Source organism: Manis javanica, chromosome 12, assembly GCF_040802235.1.
Source record: "Manis javanica isolate MJ-LG chromosome 12, MJ_LKY, whole genome shotgun sequence".
Classification (NCBI taxonomy): Eukaryota; Metazoa; Chordata; class Mammalia; order Pholidota; family Manidae; genus Manis; species Manis javanica.
In genome coordinates, this window is record NC_133167.1 from 61,937,390 (window position 1) to 61,957,451 (window position 20,062).

Sequence of the window (20,062 nt, forward strand, 5' to 3'; positions counted from 1 at the left end):
GGGATTCATCCCAGGGATGCAAGGATGGTACAACATTCGAAAATCCATCAACATCGTCCACCACATCAACAAAAAGAAAGACAAAAACCACATGATCATCTCCATAGATGCTGAAAAAGCATTTGACAAAATTCAACATCCATTCATGATAAAAACTCTCAGCAAAATGGGAATAGAGGGCAAGTACCTCAACATAAGAAAGGCCGTATATGATAAACCCACAGCCAGCATTATACTGAACAGCGAGAAGCTGAAAGCATTTCCTCTGAGATCGGGAACCAGACAGGGATGCCCACTCTCCCCACTGTTATTTAACATAGTACTGGAGGTCCTAGCCACGGCAATCAGACAAAACAAAGAAATACAAGGAATCCAGATTGGTAAAGAAGAAGTTAAACTGTCACTATTTGCAGATGATATGATACTGTACATAAAAAACCCTAAAGACTCCACTCCAAAACTACTAGAACTGATATCGGAATACAGCAAAGTTGCAGGATACAAAATTAACACACCGAAATCTGTAGCTTTCCTATACACTAACAATGAATCAATAGAAAGAGAAATCAGGAAAACAATTCCATTCACCATTGCATCAAAAAGAATAAAATACCTAGGAATAAACCTAACCAAAGAAGTGAAAGACTTATACTCTGAAAACTACAAGTCACTCTTAAGAGAAATTAAAGGGGACACTAATAAATGGAAACTCATCCCATGCTCATGGCTAGGAAGAATTAAAATCATCAAAATGGCCATCCTGCCCAAAGCAATATACAGATTTGATGCAGTCCCTCTCAAATTACCAGCAACATTCTTCAATGAATTGGAAGAAATAATTAAAAAATTCATATGGAAACACCAAAGACCCCGAATAGCCAAAGCAATTCTGAGAAAGAAGAATAAAGTAGGGGGGATCTCACGCCTCAACTTCAAGCTCTACTACAAAGCCATAGTAATCAAGACAATTTGGTACTGGCACAAGAACAGAGCCACAGACCAGTGGAACAGATTAGAGACTCCAGAAATTAACCCAAACATCTATGGTCAATTAATATTTGATAAAGGAGCCATGGACATACAATGGCAAAATGACAGTCTCTTCAACAGATGGTGTTTGCAAAACTGAACAGCTACGTGTAGGAGAATGAAACTGGACCATTGTCTAACCCCATATACAAAGGTAAACTCAAAATGGATCAAAGATCTGAATGGAAGTCATGAAACCATTAAACTCTTGGAAAAAAACATAGGCAAAAACCTCTTAGACATAAACATGAGTGACCTCTTCTTGAACATATCTCCCCGGACAAGGAAAAAAACAGCAAAAATGAGCAAGTGGGACTACATTAAGCTGAAAAGCTTCTGAACAGCAAAAGACACCATCAATAGAACAAAAAGGAACCCTACAGTATGGGAGAATATATTTGAAAATGACAGATCCGATAAAGGCTTGACGTCCAGAATATATAAAGAGCTCACACGCCTCAACAAACAAAAAACAAATAACCCAATTAAAAAATGGGCAGAGGAACTGAACAGACAGTTCTCTAAAAAAGAAATACAGATGGCCAACAGACACATGTAAAGATGCTCCACATCGCTAATTATCAGAGAAATGCAAATTAAAACTACAATGAGGTATCACCTCACACCAGTAAGGATAGCTGCCATCCAAAAGACAAACAACAACAAATGTTTGCGAGGCTGTGGAGAAAGGGGAACCCTCCTACACTGCTGGTGGGAATGTAAATTAGTTCAACCATTGTGGAAAGCAGTTTGGAGGTTCATCAAAATGCTCAAAACAGACCTACCATTTGACCCAGGAATTCCACTCCTAGGAATTTACCCTAAGAATGCAGCAATCAAGTTTGAGAAAGACAGATGCACCCCTATGTTTATCGCAGGACTATTTACAATAGCCAAGAATTGGAAGCAACCTAAATGTCCATCAGTAGATGAATGGATAAAGAAGATGTGTTACAAAAACACAATGGAATACTACTCAGCCATAAGATGTGGAAAAATCCAACCATTTGCAGCAGCATGGATGGAGCTGGAGAGTACTATGCTCAGTGAAATAAGCCAAGTGGAGAAAGAGAAATACCAAATGATTTCACTCATCTGAGGAGTATAAGAACAAAGGAAAAACTGAAGGAACAAAACAGCAGCGGAATTACAGAACCCAAAAATGGACTAACAGGTACCAAAGGGAAAGGAACTGGGGAGGATGGGTGGGCAGGGAGGGATAAGGGTGGAGGAGGAGAAGGGGAGTATTAAGATTAGCATGCATGGGGGGGAGGGAGAAAGGGGAGGGTGGGCTGCACAACACAGAGAGGACAAGTAGGGATTCTACAACATTTTGCTAAGCTGATGGACAGTAACTGTAATGTGGTTGTTAAGGGAGACCTGATAAAGGGGAGAGCATAGTAAACATAGTACTCTTCATGTAAGTGTAGATTAAAGATTAAAAAAAAAAAAAGAAAGAAAGAAAGAAAGAAAAGGGGGATTACTCCTTGATAGGATAAAACTATTGGTAAATCAAAGATCAACGCATGCTTTAAATATCCTTAATGTTGATCACTTAAAGGGTGTCAGATGATCAGCTATGGAGGTACTCTTTTCTCATAATATTCCTTTCTCTTAATAAAAAAAAAAAAAAGGCAGTCCCTGTGTGCTGACCTCCAATGAGTTCTGCACATGGTATAGAGGGCATGTCAAAGTGTGGGCATAGGGTCTGTTTGTTTCTATGCAGAAGATCAAGGCCTAGCTTGGATACCCAGAAAATGAACTAAAATAGAATAGGAGGAGGAGCTTCCGGCATCAGCACTCTCTGGAGGACTCGTGCGGGGCGATGATCATCAAAAAGCCTCCACAGGGATCCGGGCGATGCTGTGGTTGTGGCTGCGTCCTTCCCACCATTTCCTGGACTTGCCATTGGAATAAGGAGGGAGATGTCTAGGCTGGCATGTGCATACAGTGAGACAACGAATTTGACCAGATCTGTACTGTTGGAACTCAACCAGGAGTTGGGAAGGATGCAAGTTGTAGCACTCCAAAATCTTATGACTATAGACTATCTACGGTTAAAAGAACATATGGGATGTGAACAGATCCCAGAAATGGGCTGCTTTAATTTGTCTGATTTTTCTCAGACTGTTCAAGTACAATAGGACAATATCCATCATATCATAGACAAATTTTCACAAAAACCTAGGGTGCCTAAATGGTTTTCTTGGCTTCACTGGAGATGGATGGTATTATAGATTTGCTTTGTTTCTGTCACTGTATTCCTATTATGTTAATATGTGTGTGCAAATTAGTTAGTAGTTTAAAACCTATACATACTTAAGGTACTCTACAAGAAGATATGTCAGAGAAATAATCAATCCTCCCATGTTTTCTTCCATATGCTACCTCTATAGCTTTTCTTCTTCCTTCCTAATTACAATGCTTAAATAGAATTCGTGCCTCATATCGAATTTACCGAGTATCATAATTCCTCCAGGTGGTAAAGATACCTCGAGACAAGTGCTGGGCATAGAAGCCACAGGGCATAAATCTGCAAAGAAGTAAAAAGCTAACCTTTTCAAATAATATTGCTTCTCTCTCACTTACCAACTTTACATTTCCCTGTATGGCCCCGGAAGATGACTGGTTAGCCAGAGACGGGTAAGATTCCTCAAGGGAGGAACAACCTAAGACAGGTACAGTCGCAGGGGGGCCATCAGGTGAGAAATTGGGGATCAACAGAGGTGAGGCTCAGAACCTCACTACCCCTGCTTTGAGAGAAATCTTCTGCATCCGTGGATGTTTTGCTGCCCTTGTCTAGCTTGGATTAATACTTATTCCATAGGCACACACCTGATCATCTACATTTGCCCTCTTACAGCACTAAACTATGTTTTGTACCTTTATCTTGCATGTACCTACCACTTCAGCATTTTATTAAAAATAAAAATAATAATAATAACAAAGGGATAAATGTGGGATCAACATATAAATCAAGTATAAAAATCAAATGAATATTCATATTTGACCTGATTGTTTATAGTTCATAATGCGTGATCAAAACCGAAAGTTTCTGTGATGAATGCCCTTGTACTGTTCACCATGTAAGAATTTATTCACTATGTAAGAATTTGTTCACCATGTAACGAACAACTTGTTCGTTATGCTTCAGAAGATTGGAGACTGACGAGAATTAGGCTTGAGATGGATTAATGATTGTACATTGAGCATTGACCCCCCTATACTGAATTTTATTGTTGTTAACAACCATTTGATCAATAAATATGAGAGATGCTCTCTCAAAAAAAAAAAAAAGAATGAAAAAAAATTCCTCTAGCACTAAACCAGAAATGTACTCTGTATTTCTAAGAATGCTCCCAGTTATATAAGACCAGCTATACCTCTCTACAGCCTTGAGTGAAATAAAGATTTGCTAGTTAGCTTAATAATTAGATCACCCTAGACACTCAATCTGGGTAAATCATGTCCCACAGCTAATGTTTCTCTTTATAATTATCTTAACATCTGTCTACATCAAATTAACCAAATAATTGCCAGGTCTCTAGCATGGTGTACAGATAAGCTACAAAGCAACTACTGGGACTTCTTCTTCTTTTGCTCCAAGGTCTCATTAAGTATCATCTTGGCCAGTTTTCACAGATTAGGGGATTGTGCCAGAGCTGCAAATTCAGAATTTCAGAAGTCAGCTTAATCATAAGTAAGTAGGCCCAAGGGAAAATATTCATTCTACCTGAACTCTGTCAATGCTGATTTTTAATTCAGAGCCAATTTATTGAATTAAACTGAGTAAAACCTTTCCTATGACTTAACATTGGCAGGTTCTAACCAGGACATCCCTCCTCTATACGGATAGATTTTTTTTTATATCATTAATGTGCAATTACTTGAACAACATTATGGTTACTAGACTCCCCCTATTATCAAGTCCCCCCCACATATCCCATTACAGTCAGTCACTGTCCATCAGCATAGTAAGATGCTATAAAATCATTACTTGTCTTCTCTGTATATACTGCCTTTATACGGATAGATTTTTAAGTAAAAATTGCATTATTGAGAATGCTATGGCAAATATTGTATGTGAAATTAATGTGTGGAGCAAATGGAAAGAAAGTGGTTCTAAAATGTAAAGATAGTTGACAGTTCAAGGAGCGAAACTTCTCAGTATGCATGGAACAAGGTCCAGTAGAGAGGGATGCTCTTATCTGGAGCAAAAGCAATGGGACACTTGATGGCAGCCTGAAGACCAGCCACATGCAGCATCCCTGAAAGATGCAGTAATAAGGAAGTCAGCCAAGAGGCAGTACCTCTGATTACACAGCTAAGAGGGGATAACAGGAACGAGTTCTTATCCAGCAGTCCTTTGCATCATTTGGAATACACTTTATGGTAAGAAACAGAAAAATAAATTCATAGTGGCTAAAAACAGTAAAACTGGCTATAACTGAAAGTCAGAGTTGGATCTGATTTAGTGACCACTATATTATCAGGGATCTGGGCTCTGCTTCTCTTTCTGCTCTAATACATGGGGAGCTCAGCTCAGCTGGAGCTCCCAACCAGTACATGAACACGGTGCCTCTCCATGTGCCTTGAACTTTCACATGGTGTCTGGGTTCCAAGAGGGAGGCTCCCAAGTCTGAGTATCAAAAGAACTCAGGAGGAAGCTGCAAGGCTTCTTTTGACCAAGCCTTAGAAGCCCAGGGTGTCATTTCTACAACATTTGGTTAGTCAAGTAAGTCACTAGGGCCAACCCAGATTTTAGGCCAAGGTGAGTAGACTCCATGTCTTGAGGGAAAGAATAATAGATGCGTACAGGGAAGGAAGGAACCTTGGCAATCATGCACCATACGTGACATGACTGCACACCACAGAGGCAGTCTCCTATTCAAAAACCTCTAATTGGCTGTTACTGCCAGTTTTTGCTAAAGCCAAACTCCTGGTCTTTGAAACCCTCTGCCTGACCCAATTTACTTTTCCAGGCTTATCTTCCACTGTTTTCAGCCATTCATTATTGCCTAAATCAACCCTGTGTTTTTCCACTTCTGTGCTTTTGCTTAGACATTCCCTTTTCTGCAAAGGCTCTCCCCATTAACTTCTTCCCAACAAATCTTCCCCATTAAGGCCAGGGTCAAATCCTTCCTACCCCTGACCTCACTATCCCAGGCTCAGATTATTTCAAACCTCTCTTAACTTGTCCCACACCACTGAGTAGGCCTTTCCCATGGACCAGTTTATTGGGTGATAAAGAGATAGACTGGACAAGGAAGAGGAGGCTCTTACTCATTTTTTCTTGGTTTAATATTTCAGAACAAATGTTTAGTTTTATAATATAAAAACAAATAAAAAGTTTAAGTAAGGGCTAATAGGAATTAATTAGATTGATAAGGGCTAGAATAATCTCCAAAATATCATTAAGAAAAAGAGTTTACTCAACAACTAAAAAGCAAATAACCCGATTAAAAAATGGGCAGAGGATATGAGCAGACAATTCTCCAAAGAAGAAATTCATATGTCCAACAGGCACATAAAAAGATGCTCCACATCGCTAATCATCAGAGAAATGCAAATTAAAACCACAATGAGATATTACCTCACACCACCTCGGATGGCCAACATCCAACAGACAAACAACAACAAATGTTGGCGAGGTTGTGGAGAAAGGGGAACCCTCCTACACTGCTGGTGGGAATGTAAACTAGTTCAACCATTGTGAAAAGCAATATGGAGGTTCCTCAAAAAACTGAAAATAGAAATACCATTTGACCCAGGAATTCCACTCCTTGGAATTTACTCAAAGAAAACAGGATCACAGATTCAAAAAGACATATGCACCCCATGTTTATTGCAGAACTGTTTACAATAGCCAAGATATAGAAGCAACTTAAGTGTCCATCAGTAGATGAGTGGAGAAAGAAGATGTGGCACATATACACAATGGAAAATTATTCAGCCATAAGAAGAAAACAAATCCTACCATTTGCAACAACATGGATGGAGCTAGAGGGTATTATGCTCAGTGAAATAAGCCAGGCAGAGAAAGACAAGTACTAAATGATTTCACTCATCTGTGGAGTATAAAAACAAAGCAAAAACTGAAGGAACAAAACAGCAACAGACTCAAAGAACTCAAGAATGGACTAACAGTTAACAAAGGGGAAGGGACTGGGGAGGGTAGGTGGGAAGGGAAGGATAAGGGGATTAAGGGGCACTATTATTAGGGTACATAATATGGGAGGGCACGGGGAAGGCAGTATAGCACAGAGAAGACAAGTAGTGACTCTATAGCATCTTACCATGCTGATGGACAGTGACTGTAATGGGGTATGTGGTGGGGACTTGATAATAGGGAGGAATGTAGTAACCACAATGTTGATCATGTGAAACCTGACCATAATATTGTATATCAATTATACCTTAATTTTTAAAAAAATTAAAATGCCAGCCAGCTGCAAATCAAGTAACAGCTGCACTGAGAAGCCTTTCTCATCAGAGAGAAATTAGATACCTAAATTTTAAGTCATAACACTTAGGTAAAGTACATAATATGTGGTCTCCATTAATAAAGCATTTGTACAGAAAAAAAAAGAGAAAAATCTCTCTAAATGATATTAATTCCTGCTCTATCCTCTATTAATATCCTACTACACAGCAGTGTATGTCTTCCTCTGGTTTATCATTTTTGTGCTCCAGTGTTTCTCTGAGACTATTTAGCAAGAGTGAGGAATGGAATTGGGAGGGTCAGAAGCTGCAGCCGGCACACCCTGCAACCTGCACAAAATATTTCACAATTGAGCCATAAAGTCAAAAATCATCCTTAGCCCTGATCCTGGGCTCATCAGCCATTGTGAGCTTGGAAAGGAGGGTCAGATATGGATCAGACCAAGGCCACTTCCCTCTTTAGGCTATTTCACAATGGATAGCCTTGAAAACTGCCTCCCAGAAGAGAGAATCTTCTCTTCCTCTAACTCGGTTTCTCACAACCAAAGCTCTATAAATAGATTCTTCTGCTACCTCAGCCTTTACTCAATATTAGCTCCCTTAAGTTAAAAAACAATAAAAAGAGGCACAGTGGAGCAGCCCCCACAAGAAGGCTCGTTAAGCCTCCTTCCAGCTTTCAGGGAGGAGCACACATTCCTAATCAGTAAGATCTTTTATTTACCATGGCCTAGAGAAAAGGAAGTCCACAGCCTCTTCAAGATTAAGAACTCTGATGGAGAATGTATGCCTCCTTCTAACCAGGAGGCCTAGGGTGGGTCTGCCAAACCCTTCACGAAGGGAAGGCACTGAAATACTTTGTGTTACCTATCCCACCTATCTGGGGGAGAAAACAGATGGTAACTGAGCCCATTCCTGCCTTTGTAAGACAGCATAAGATATAACTTCAGGGGGATTCTCAAGATGGCAGCATGAGTAGGGTGGCAGAAATCAACTCCCAAAACCATACATATTTTGAAAATACAGCAAATACAACTATTCTTAAAAGAGTGACCAGAAGATATGGTACACCAGCCAGGCTTCTACATCTGTGAGAATTCAACATCTCATGAAAAGGCTAAGATACAAAGCCGTGACCCAGCAGGACCCAAGTGCTCCCCCCACCCCAGCTCACCAGTAGGAGGAAAAGAATCAGAGTGGGGAGGGAGTGGAAGCACAGGTCTGCTAAATAACCAGCCCTAGTAATCTGCCCCAGGAGCACAGACACACATTGCATGGTGCTCTGGATATTAGAGGAACGGAAAAATAAACTCTGAGACTAAGACTGCGAACAGGTTCCCACAGCCGGCTGCCCTGGGACAAAAGAAAAGCAGGCACGTTAAAAGTCTTAAAGGGACAAGGGTTTAACAGGTGGACAAAATCGTCCTGGCACACTCAGCCCAGCACGCTAGGAACTTTTCAAGGAACTTCAGGCACCCTAGCCCCCTGGTGACAACACAGATCCAAAGCCCCTCACAGCAATAAGCAGCCTGCCATTCATTCCCCCCCACCCACCAGCACTGCAAGCAAACTGGCAGACCTTCCATTGCTGCAGAACAGCTGGGGAGCATCCCTGCCACAGCAATCACACAGAGGCTTCTCCCAGCATGCAGCTAACTGGGCCAGACCCAGAGACTACCCCCTGCCTGCAGTTGACTGGCACAGACAGAGGAAACCGGCACAGAGTCCAGAAGGCACAAAGGGGCTTTATTCTTGTCGCAAACATGTGCTGCTCGCCTGGAACGCCCGCCAGTGCCTCACCCACAGCAGCTCAGGGGATTAACCCAGAGGCTGCCCCCTGGACATTGTTGACTGGCATAGGCAGAGGAAACCAGCGCGGAGACTGGGAAGCATGTAGGGGGTCTATTCTCACGCTGAACATGCACTGCTTGCCTGCAACCCCTGGCAGTGCCCTAAAATATTGCAAGGGCTGCCCTGCCCACAGCAGCTCAGGGACCAACCCAGACACTGCTCCCTGCGTGCAGTTGACCGGCACAAGCAGGGGAGACAGGCAAGGTGACCAGCAAACAGGAAGGGATATTGTTCTCCCAACTGACACACGTGCCACTCACCTGTGATCACTTTCATCTCCATGAAAAGGCGAAAGAACCTTCTTCAGTCCAAAATCCCTCAAACATCAGAGAGGGCCTGATGAGACCGAAATCACCAATCTTCCTGAAAAAGAATTCAAAATGAAAGTCATAACCATGCTGATGGAGCTACAGAGAAATATGCAAGAGCTAAGAGATCAATTCCAGATGAAGATAACAGAAATGAAACAAACAACGGAAGGATTTAAGAGCAGTCTGTATGAGGTACAAGAGACTGTTAATGGAGTAGAAATCAGAGAACAGGAATACAGACAAGCTGAGGCAGACAGATAAAAGGATCTCGAGAAATGAAAGACTATTAAGAGAACTGTGTGACCAATCCAAATGGAACAATATTCACATTGTAGGGGTACCAGGAGAAGAAGAGAGAGAAAAGGGATAGAAAGTGTCTTTGAAGAAATAATTGCTGAAAATGTCCCCAATCAGGGGAAGGAAATGGTCTCTCAGACCATGGAAGTCCACAGATCTCCCAACACAAGGGACCCAAGAAGGACAATACCAAGACGTATAATTAAAATGGCAAAGAGCAAAGACAAGGACAGAGTATTAAAAGCAGCCACAGAGAGAAGAAAAATGATCACCTACAAAGGAAAACCCATCAGGCTATCATCAGATTTCACAACAGAAACCTTACAGGCCAGAAGAGAATGGCATGATATATTTAATGCAACAAAACAGAAGGGACTTGAACCAAGGATACTGTATCCAGCATGGTTATCATTTAAATATGAAGGAGGGATTAAACAATTCCAAGACAAGCAAAAGTCGAGGGAATTTGTCTCCCACAAACCACCTCTACAGGATATTTTAGAAGGACTGCTCTAGATGGAAGTGCACAAAGGCTAAATAGCTGTCACCAGAGAAAATAAAACCACAGTAAAGAAAGTAGACCAAACAAAACCTAACTGAAGGCAAAATAAAAGCAGCTATCCACAAAATCAGTCAAGGGAAAAACAAAAGAGCACAGAATAAAACACCTAACATATAAAGAGTAGAGGAGGAAGAAAAAGAAGGGAGAGAAACAAAGAATCATCAGACTGTGTTTATAATAGTGTAATAAGTGAGTTAACTAAATGGTTAGATAATAAAGAAGCTACCCTTGAACCTCTGGTAACCATGAATCCAAAGCCTGCAATGGCAGTAAGTACATATCTATCAATAATCACCCTAAATATAAATGGACTGAATGCACCAATCAAAAGACACACAGTAATAGAATGGATAAAAAAGCAAAACCCATCTATATGCTGCCTATAAGAGACTCACCTCAAACCCAAAGACATACACAGACTAAAAGTGAAGGGATGGAAAAAGATATTTCATGCAAACAATAGGGAGAAAAAAGCAGGTGTTGCAGTACTTGTATCAGACAAAATAGACTTCAAAACAAAGAAAGTCAAAAGAGACAAAGAAGGACATTACATGATCATAAAAGGGTCAGTCCAACAACAGGATATAACCATTATAAAGATCTATGCACCCAACACAGAAGCACCTACATATGTGAAACAAATACTAACAGAATTACAGGAGGAAATAGGATGCAATGCATTGATTTTAGGAGACTTCAACACAACACTCACTCCAAAGGACATATCAACCAGACAGAAAATAAGTAAGGATACAGAGGCACTGAACAACACATTAGAACAGATGGACCTAACACACATATACAGAACTCTACACCCAAAAGCTTCAGGATACACATTCTTCTCAAGTATACATGGAATATTTTCCACCATAGACCACATACTAGACCACAAAAAGAGCCTCAGTTAATTCAAAAAGATTGAAATTCTACCAACCAACTTCTCAGATCACAAAAACTAGAAATAATTGTACAAAGAAAACAAAAAGGCTCACAAACACACAGAGACTTAACAACATGCTCCTAAATAATCAATGGATCAATGACCAAATTAAAACACAGATCAAGCAATATATGGAGACAAATGACAGCAACAACACAACACCCCAACTTCTATGGGACAAAGTGAAGGCAGTTCTAAAAGGGAAGCATATAGCGATCCAGGCCTATTTTAAGAAGGAAGAATAATCCCAAATGAATAGTCTAAATTCACAGCTATTGAAACTGGAAAAAGAAGAACAAATGAGGCCCAAAGTCAGCAGATGGAGGGACATAATAAAGATGAGAGAAGAAATAAATAAAATTGAGAAGAATAAAACAATAGAAAAAAATCAATGAAACCAAGAGCTGTTTCTTTGAGAAAATAAACAAAATAGATAAGCCCCTATCCAGACTTATTAAAAGAAAAAGAGAATCTACACACATAAACAGAATCAGAAATGAGAAAGGAAAAATCATGATAGACACCAAAGAAATATAAGAATTATTAGACAATACTATGAAATCTATATGCTAACAAGCTGAATAACATAGAAGGAATGGACAACTTTATAGAAAAATACAATCTTCCTGACCAAGGAAGAAACAGAAAATCTGAACAGACCAATTACCAGCAATTAAATTGAATCAGTTATCAAAAAACTACCCTAGAACAAAATCCCTGGTCCAGAATGATTCACTGCTGAATGTTACCAGATATTTAGAGAAAACATAATACCCATTCTCCTTAAAGTTTTCCAAAAAATAGAAGAGGAGGGAATACTTCCAAACCCATTCTATGAAGTCAGCATCACTCCAATACCAAAACCAGACAAAGACCCCACCAAAAAAGAAAATTACAGACCAATATCCCTGATGAACATAGATGCAAAAATACTCAGCAAAATATGAGCAAACCAAATTCAAAAATACATCAAAAGGATCATACACCATGACCAAGTGGGATTCATCACAGGGATGCAAGGATGGTACAACATTCGAAAATCCATCAACATCATCCATCACATCAACAAAAGGAGGACAAAAATCACATGATCATCTCTGTAGACACAGAGAAAGCATTCAACAAAATTCAACATCTATTCATGATAAAACCTCTCAACAAAATGGGTATAGAGGGCAAGTACCTCAACATAATAAAGGACATATATGATAAACCCACAGCCAACAACATACTGAAAGCTTTTCCTCTGTGATCGGGAACAAGACAGGGATGCCCACTATCCCCACTACTATTCAGCATAGTACTGGAGGTCCTAGCCACGGCAATTAGACAAAACAAAGAAATACAAGGAATCCAGATTGGTAAAGAAGAAGTTAAATTGTCACTATTTGCAGATGACATGATATTGTACATAAAAAAAACTCTAAAGACTCCACTCTGAAACTACTAGAGCTAATATCGGAATTCAGCAAAGTTGCAGGATACAAAATTAACACACAGAAATCTGTGGCTTTCCTATACACTAACAATGAACTAATAGAAAGAGAAATCAGGAAGACAATTCCATTCACAATAGCTTCAAAAAGAATGAAATACCTAGGAATAAACCTAACCAAGGAAGTGAAAGACCTATACCCTGAAAACTATAAGACACTCTTAAGAGAAATTAAAGAGGTCACTAACAAATGGAAACACATCCCATGCTCCTGGCTCGGAAGAATTAATATCGTCAAAATGGCCATCCTGCCCAAAGCAATATACAGATTTGATGCAATCCCTATCAAATTACCAGCAGCATTCTTCAATGAACTAGAACAAATAGTTCAAAAATTCATATGGAACCGCCAAATACCCTGAATAGCCAAAGCAATCCTGAGAAGGAAGAATAAAGTGTGGCGGGGGAGGGGGGGATCTCGCTCTCCAACTTCAAGCTCTACTACAAAGCCACAGTAATCAAGACAATTTGGTACTGGCACAAGAACAGAGCCACAGACCAGTGGAACAGAATAAAGACTCCAGACATTAACCCAAACATATATGGCCAATTAATATATGATAAAGGAGCCATGGGCATACAATGGGGAAAGGACAGTCTCTTCAACAGATGGTGCTGGCAAAACTGGACAGCTACATGTAAGAGAATGAATCTGGATCACTGTCTAACCCCATACACAAAAGTAAACTCCAAATGGATCAAAGACCTGAATGTAAGTCATGAAACCATAAAACTCTTAGAAAAAAACACAGGTAAAAAACTCATGGACATAAACATGAGTGACTTCTTCATGAACATATCTCCCTAGGCAAGGGAAACAAAGGCAAAAATGAACAAGTGGGACTATATCAAGCTAAAAAGCTTCTGTACAGCAAAGGACACCATCAATAGAACCAAAAGGTATCCTACAGTATGGGAGAACTTATTCATAAATGACAGATCTGATAAAGGATTGACATCCAAAATATATAAAGAGCTCACATGCCTCAACAAACAAAAAGCAAATAACCCAATTAAAAAATGGGCAGAGGAGCTGAATAGACAGTTCTCTAAAGAAGAAAACCAGATGGCCAACAGACACATGAAAAGATGCTCCACATCACTAATCATCAGAGAAATGAAAATTAAAACCACAATGAGATATCACCTCACACCAGTAAGGATCACCATCATCGAAAAGACAAACAACAACAAATGTTGGTGAGGTTGTGGAGAAAGGGGAACGAACCCTCCTACACTGCTGGTGGGAATGTAAAATTAGTTCAACCATTGTGGAAAGCAGTATGGAGGTTCCTCAGAATGCTCAAAATAGAAATACCATTTGACCCAGGAATTCCACTTCTAGGAATTTACCCTAAGAATGCAGCATTCCAGTTTGAAAAAGACAGATGCACCCCTATGTTTATCACTGCACTATTTACAATAGCCAAGATATGGAAGCAACCTAAATATACATCAGTAGATGAATGGATAAAGAAGATGTGGTACATATACACACTGGAATATTACTCAGCCATAAGAAAAAAACAGATCCTACCATTCACAACAACATGGATGGAGCTAGAGGGTATTATGCTCAGTGAAATAAGCCTGGTGGAGAAAGACAAGTACCAAATGATTTCACTCATATGTGGAGTATAAGAACAAAGGAAAAACTGAAGGAACAAAACAGCAGCAGAATCACAGAACCCAAGAATGGGCTAATAGTTTCCAAAGGAAAAGGGACTGGGGACGATAGGTGGGAAGGGAGGGATAAGGGTGGGGAAAAAGAAAGAGAGCATTATGATTAGCATGTATAGTGTGTGGGGGGCATGGGGAGGGCTGTGCAACACAGAGAAGACAAGTAGTGATTTTACAGCATCTTACTATGCAGATGGACAGTGACTATGAAGGGGTATGTGGGGGGGACTTGGTGAAGGGGGGAACCTAGTAAACATAATGTTCTTTCTGTAATTGTAGATTAATGATACCATAATAAAAATAAAAATAAATAAATAATAAATAATAAATAAAATAAAGAATGCAGCAGCCCAGCTTGAAAAAGACATATGCACTCCTATGTTTATTGCAGCACTATTTACCATAGGTAAGATATGGCAGCAACCTAAGTGTCCATCAGTAGATGAATGGACAAAGAAGATGTGGTACATATACACAATGGAATATTATTCAGCCATAAGAAGAAAACAAATCCTACCATTTGCAACAACATGGATGGAACTAGAGGATATTATGCTCAGTGAAATAAGCCAGGCAGAGTAAGGCAAGTACCAAATGATTTCACTCATATGTGGAGTATGAGAACAATGCAAAAACTGAAGGAACAAAACAGCAGCAGACTCAGCATTTGAACAACTAGCAGTTGAAGAGGCTTTCATTTCCCCCCAGTATATCCATGGATCCCTTATCGTATATTAATTGACCATATGGCATCAAAAAAAATAAAATACCTAGGAATAAACCTAACAAGGAAGTGAAAGACATACCCTGAAAACTACAAGACACTCTTAAGAGAATGGACTAAGTGTTACCAAAGGGAAAGGGACTGGGGAAAATGGGTGGAAAGGGAGGGATAAGGGGAAAAAGAGGCATTATAATTAGCACACAAATGTAGGGTGTGAGGCACAAGAAAGGTAGTACAACACAGAGAAGACTAGTAGTGATTTTCTAGCATCTTACTATGCTGATGGACATTGATTGTAATGGGGTATGTGGTGGGAACTTGATAAAGGGGGGAGTCTGGTAACCATAATGTTGCTCATGTAATTGTACATTAATGATACCAAAATTTAAAAAATTAAAAATAGATATAACTGTAAGTGGAAATTGATATCTGTAAATGAGGAAGGTGGGTATTGCCCCTGGAAAGAAAATCAGATAAGGAAATGAGGATGAAAGGGGATCCCTGCATATGTCCATGAGTCTATATTTTAAGGAGGCATTCTTGCAGGAAATAGTGTGAAAGATAGTTTCTCCATTTTGGGAGAATAATGAAAACTAATGGATACTGAAAGAAGATACTAATCATTCCCATACAAGAGGCACCTGGAACATCAAACTACAAAGACAGACCCCCATGAAGTTCCCAGTGAGGAAACAAGGAGAAACAGGAGTGGGTAAGCACATCAGGGTGTAAGTCAGGGCTCCAACCTGGCTCAACCATCTAAATCCTTCCTGCTGGTGTGGAAAGGGAGAGGGCAGAGAGCTACAGAACTCTCTGGAGTAGAAATACTTTGCTCTAAAAATGGATCAGAGCTTACTTTCAGGGCAAGGTTACAAGGCCACACTGCCCTCGCCCACTGACCTCCATTCCCCAGCCCCCTCACACACGTTTACTGAGGTGGGAAGAGAGGGGCCTCATGATGACCGAGCAGCTGTCAGCTGAGGGCATGGCTATTTTATGGTTGTCTAAACTTTTTCCACTTGAGTTACGATGAAACAGATGGAGAGAACCCACAGAATTCCCTCATGAACGACTTCCTCTCAGAGAACTCTATTTGCAAAAACACTTCTCATGCCAACAAAAAAAAAAGTGTATTAATTGGGGCCAAAAGCGCCAAGTGATTTCCAAGCTACTGTAAAAACAAAGGGACCTGTGGCTCCTGACAATGTGTAGCTTGCTAACCCCATGCAACCTGGGCCTCATTGAAAATTGGGCTTTCAAGCAAAAGCTTGAAGGAAGTGATGAAAGAGCTACAGGGGCACCTGGGTAAAGAGTTTTCCAGACAAAAGGAGTGGCCAGGCCAAGGGATCACAAGAGGATTTCTCTTTCCCAAATCTGCACATTTTGGAACTTCGCCCCTAGGAGCAATGTGAGAGGTCCGGGTGAGACAGAAGCAGGGAAGCCAGAGTAGGCCGACACCGGCAAGGGAGGCTCAGGTCACCCCTTTAGGCCTTTGGGAGGATGGAGAACTAGGGACTTGGCGGTCCCAGAGGCTTGGACTCCTTCCCTTCTCATGCGCACCTTCCCCCAAGTGAGCCCACCTCCTCCTCTAGGCCAGACCTACTCCATCATTGCCTGTATCCAACCAAGTCACACTAGAAACACAAAGGGGGTTCCCAAGGCACATCAGTTCTGGGAGTAGGATTGGGGCAGGTGACTGACCAGAGAGCTTCAGCTTAGAGTCTCAGACGTGGGGCCTCTGCATTAAGATGTACAAGAATGAATGTGAGATCTTTTTCATTAAAAGGTACGGAGTGTCAGAGAAAAGATGGGCAGTAGGGATATTACAAGTCTAGGCAAATAGAGTAAGAAGAAGATAATATCTGAAATGTTAGTTTGGCTATTAAAAATACCTTCATTTGGGCAAACATCTCCTGAATATAAGCATGAGCAAATTCTTCCTGAACACATCTCCTAGAGCAAGGGAAACAAAAGCAAAAATGAACTTATAGGACTACATCAAACTAAAAAGTTTCTGTACGGCAAGGGACACCATCAACAGAATAAAAAAGCATCCTACAGAATGGGAGAATATATTTGTGAATGACATATCCGACAAGGGGTTAACATCCAAAATATATAAATAACTTAACATACCTCAACACACAAAAAGCAAATAACCCAATTAACAAATGGGCAGAGGCTATGAAGAGACAGTTCTCCAAAGAAGAAATTCAAATAACCAACAGGCACGTGAAAAGATGCTCCCCATCACTAATCATCAGGGAAATGCAAATTAAAACCACAGTGAGATATCATTTCACACCAGTAAGGATGGCCAGCATCAAAAAGATTAAGAACAACAAATGCTGGTAAGAATGCAGAGAAAGGGGAACCCTCCCACACTGCTGGTGGGTATGTAAGCTAGTTCAACCATTGTGGAAAGCAATATGGAGGTTCCTCAAAAAACTAAAAATAGAAATACCATTTGACCCAGGAATCTCACTCCTTGGAATTTACCCAAAGAATACAACTTCTGAGATTCAAAAACATATGCACCCCTATGTTTATTGCAGCACTTTTTTACGATAGCCAAGATATGGAAGCAACCTAACTGTCCGTCAGTAGATGAATGGATAAAGAAGATGTGGGATATATACACAATGGAATACTATTCGGCCATAAGAAAGAAACAAATCCTACCATTTGCAACATGGATGGAGCTGGAGGACATTATGCTCAGTGAAATAAGCCAGGCGGAGAAAGACAAATGCCTAATGATTTCCCTCATTTGGGGGGTATAACAACGAAGCAAAACTGAAGGAACAAAATAGCAGCAGACTCACAGACTCCAAGGAGGGACTAGTGGTTACCAAAGGGAAGGGGTGTGGGGGGAGGGGTGTGGGATGGCAGGTGGGGAGGGAGAGAGAAGGGGATTGAGGGGTATTATGTTTAGTACACGTGGTGTGGGGGATCACAGGGAGAACAGTGTAGCACAGAGAAGGCACATAGTGGATCTGTGGCATCTTGCTGCACTGATGGACAGCATTGGGATATGGGTGGGGACTTGATAATACGGGTAAATGTAGTAACCGCATTGTTTTTTCATGTGAAACCTTCATAAGAGTGTATATCAATCATACCTTAATAAAAAAAATTTTTTTTAAAGAAAAAAAGTACCTTCATTTATGGGAAGTGCTAATTATCTCCAGAATCTTTTTTTTGTTCATTGAACATGTATCAGATTAATTGGGTTGTAAATTTCATTTAATCACAGCAATGAACTTTATATATGTAGGTGGGTCTTCATTGTTTATTGCACATAGTGTAAAGTTTTCTACTCAAAACTTTCAAAAATAAGAGGTAAAAGGCAATGCTCAAGAAGCATAAGGAAAGCCAGCCCCTTGATCACACAAGGGCAGGGCCATGACTTCCTTCACAAAACACAGCTGTCTCAGTCCTACACCAGCCATGTCTGAATTTTACTCCTTTCCTTACATCTTGCACTACATCCTTTCCTTAAATCCTTCCACCCCCAGTCCCATCCCCCAGTTATTACTTACAAGTTAAGCCTCACCAAACTATGACCCAAACCAAGGTTGTAGTGTTGTAGATAAGCAGAGAACAACATAGAAATGTTATAAAACTTAACGTTACATTTCTATTTTAAAAGAAAATTTTTAAGACAAACCTTTTCATTTTGTGAAATAAGTTTCTAAAACTCAAGCAGTATTGCAGCAAGGCAAATTCATGTCCACATGCTAATCTATTTGAACCAAGATATCTTTTGGGAACACATTCTAAGTCACATTCCCATGGGGAAAAGATTTCTTTTGGGAGTTTATGAGGGATGGATGGAAGTAGTCATTGGAGGGAATAGAAACTTAATCTTAATCTAATTAATAAATTTTCTAATTTTGGCCTTCCTTACACAGCTATTAGTCAGTTTCCTGTCTTCAAAATAAAGAACACCGTCCTGACAGACGCCCAGCTGGTTGTGAGCCTGACAGGTATGGGAACATGTACACAGCCCTTGGGCACTCATCTGGCACAGGATGCAGCTTTTCTCACTTCTCCTGTCAGGGAAAATGGATCGGCAGTTTGCCATTGCCACATCCCTGCTGCTGTCCTGGGGATCAAGTGGGCTTTGAAGTTCAATTTATGACCTGAAACAAGCTTTTCCTGTGTGCGTAAGTAACCAACTGATGCAGGAATTAAGTGTATGAGTTTCAATTTGTGGTTACTAGAAAATCAATCCTATGTTTCACAGCATGCTATGGATTAGACCGGCCTAAATAGTAAAATATTCCTAAACCAATTAATGAATCCACAGCTATTATTGAGCATTTACCATATTCCAGGCACTGTGCTAAGTTCTTCACTTCTTACTGATGCTTAGTATCTCAAACCTATTAGATCAATCAATGTACATCCATTGAATTATGTGCAAATTGGACACTTTGAAGAATTTTATGATTTAATTTAGATTTCTATCCTCTGGGAGACCATTCCTGACCCTCCCAAGCTAGGGGAGGTGTCCTTCTTCCAAACTGCTCTATGTGAATATTTTTATCACCGGGCTGGCTTCTAAGTTTTACAGTTCTCTTTCTGTGTCCATCCTTATCTCAAACATGAAATTCATGAAGACAAGAGATCTGCCGGCAAATCCTCACAGCTACGCCTAGCACAGTGCTGTTGTATGATAAGTGACCACGTATTTTCACTTAAGATACTGGACAAATAGAAAATGATGTAG

At 40.3% G+C, this 20,062-nt stretch overlaps 1 long non-coding RNA gene across 1 annotated transcript in view; it reads right to left on the minus strand.

The window, feature by feature from the left end:
- LOC140844767 (uncharacterized) overlaps positions 1 to 20,062 on the minus strand; it is an 87,568-nt gene that overhangs the window by 42,802 nt on the left and 24,704 nt on the right. Inside the window, exon 2 of the long non-coding RNA XR_012123257.1 lies at positions 9,579 to 9,681. This is a non-coding gene — a long non-coding RNA (uncharacterized lncRNA). The remainder of the gene's footprint in view (positions 1 to 9,578; positions 9,682 to 20,062) is intronic.